The sequence below is a fragment of the Balaenoptera acutorostrata genome, chromosome 11 (assembly GCF_949987535.1).
Source record: "Balaenoptera acutorostrata chromosome 11, mBalAcu1.1, whole genome shotgun sequence".
Lineage (NCBI taxonomy): Eukaryota > Metazoa > Chordata > Mammalia > Artiodactyla > Balaenopteridae > Balaenoptera > Balaenoptera acutorostrata.
The window spans coordinates 57,485,646-57,487,869 of NC_080074.1; the positions used below are offsets into that span (position 1 = coordinate 57,485,646).

Genomic DNA, 2,224 nt, shown 5'->3' on the forward strand with positions numbered 1-2,224 from the left:
CCCTCAGTTTTGAAAAATACGTTGTAACAACTGCTATCTGGGAAAACGACAGAGTTAGGGGGAGTGAGTCCAAGTCCGTCCTGTCATTAAGTTAGCAGTGCGGCTCTGGTGGGTCAGATCTGTGGGGCTGGGCCTTTCCGTCCGCAAAAGGCGGTCTCGTGATTGGCTTCTGCTGAATGCTCCTTTCAGGTCGAATATGCCAAGATTCTGAGTTATGCTTCTAAAGCTCTCTTCTGAAAAAGTTTTAAAAGTAAAGCAGCAGAACAAAGCTAAACAGTTTTAAGTAATTATTTTTAGAAGGTAACCTTTACGACATTGCATTTTAGAATAAATCATCTCACAACTCAAACGTCTGATGGTGCTGCTTCACCCTGGCCAGCAAGTGTCTCCTGCGCGTCTGCCACATGCCAGGTGCACAGCGTCCCTCTCCTTTCCTGCCCAGAAAACTCAGCGCTTCTTCCAGGTGAACTTCCTGCGGGCTCCCTCCTGGCCTGGCTTCTTCCGCTCTCTGACACGGGGATCAGCAGTAAGCAGTCCCGCTTGGCGCATCCACTCGACCTCGTCCTCGGTGACAAAACTGCACAAGGCTCTCGCCGTCGCCAAGTGGATGGCCTGCGCCTGCGCCGCCCGTCTGCCCCGCCCCCCGACACCGCGCAGGTCACGTGGTGTTCTCCAAGCCGGTAGAGGAAGTGGAAAGGGAACGTCAGCTGTTCTCTGTCCTGAGTCACCGGAAAGTAGAGCAGGTAGTCGACCCCATTTACTTCTATCCTCCCACTTCCACAGTCATAAACAGCCACTTCCGCCTCTGCAGTCTTTCTGTTACCTTGGACTGTGCTGAAGGCCATACCCTTCTCGTCATACTGCAAAGGGTCAATCAGCTGTTTTTTCGATTGAATGGTTACACTCCTGCGGAACCTGCTCACAAATTCTTCTTCAGCCGCGTCACACGGCAACGCCAATAACCTTTCCAGCAGCCGAAGGAACTGTGCGTAATCCTGATCTGACAGTTTTTTCACTAACGTTTCTTCCAGTTCCTCCTTAATCAGCCATCTGCTGCCAGTCGGGTCTTTGGCTTTAGTTTTTTCTGAAAACAGACCTTTGGCTCGCAGCTGGTCTTGACGGTTTTCTACATCTAGTAGCTTTCCGTATGCTCCACGCATTAATGAATAATACGACTGTTTGCCAGTATAAAAGAGAAAATGAAATGGGCGGCCATCTTCTCCCCACTGGATTGCTGTTTGTTTTGGAAAAATCTCTTCAGGATGCTTCGTTATTGGCCGGGCTCGCTTCTCAATCAAACCACTGGGAAAAAGGTAAGCAATCGCTCTATCAATATCCTCTTGGGTAAAAGTTTCTGGATCTTCTCCCATCATGTTGGCTAAGTGTCTCTTTCCTATGTTGAATTCTTCAATCTGCTTTTTAGTAAAATCCACTGTGTAAGTTTACGTCTTAAGGCTGCAACGTTTTTCCTTGTTGTTACAACTGTAGTGTGTCTTAGCCTTAATATCTGGCATCCGGGACTTCTCTGCAGCTTAGCAGTCGCGGCTTTCCAGAGGCCCTGTCCCTGGGCAAAGCTAACCCTACCCGCAAGAAAGAGCCGGTACGAAGCGGCTGCACCGCAGGACTCACGGACAGCCGCCATGTTGGCTATGGGAGGCGCGGGCAGTAGGATGAAAAGCCATCTTATCTAATTATTACATGGCCACAATTTATCAACACTTACGCTTCCCTGTGCTCCCATTTCTCCACAATGACATCTCTCATGTTGTTTCAAATTCCCTTGACTCTATATTTTATTCATTTCTTCTGCCCAAGTAGGCAAGGTATTGTCTCACCACTGCAGAGGAGCTAAATTGGGATGGTAAATATTCAACAAACTTAGACCTCATTAATAATACTAAAATGTTTTCCTTATAATTCTGTTTCAGTAATAAAAGTTTGAGAGATTAATAGTTAATAATAAATAGTAACATGACTATTTAATTAATATTAATATATGAATCACAGAGGACAATCCATTCTACCTAGGCTAAAATTATGACAATAACAAATAAGTGCACAATAAGGGATCATTTACTTCCCTATATTATGAACTCTAAAATAGTCATGCTTCAAAATATACTGTAAAGTACTCACATTTGGAAGTGTAATCCTTGGAAAAGCCATGGCCTTGTACCATTCCTTCTTCTAATCCATAGATGAGTCCTATGAAACCAGTTGAAAT

General features: G+C 45.5%; 1 pseudogene; it reads right to left on the minus strand.

The window, feature by feature from the left end:
* Positions 1-447: 447 nt before the first annotated feature.
* On the minus strand, positions 448-1,642 carry LOC103008450 (28S ribosomal protein S9, mitochondrial-like; annotated as a pseudogene).
* Between the last annotated feature and the right edge of the window lie 582 nt (positions 1,643-2,224).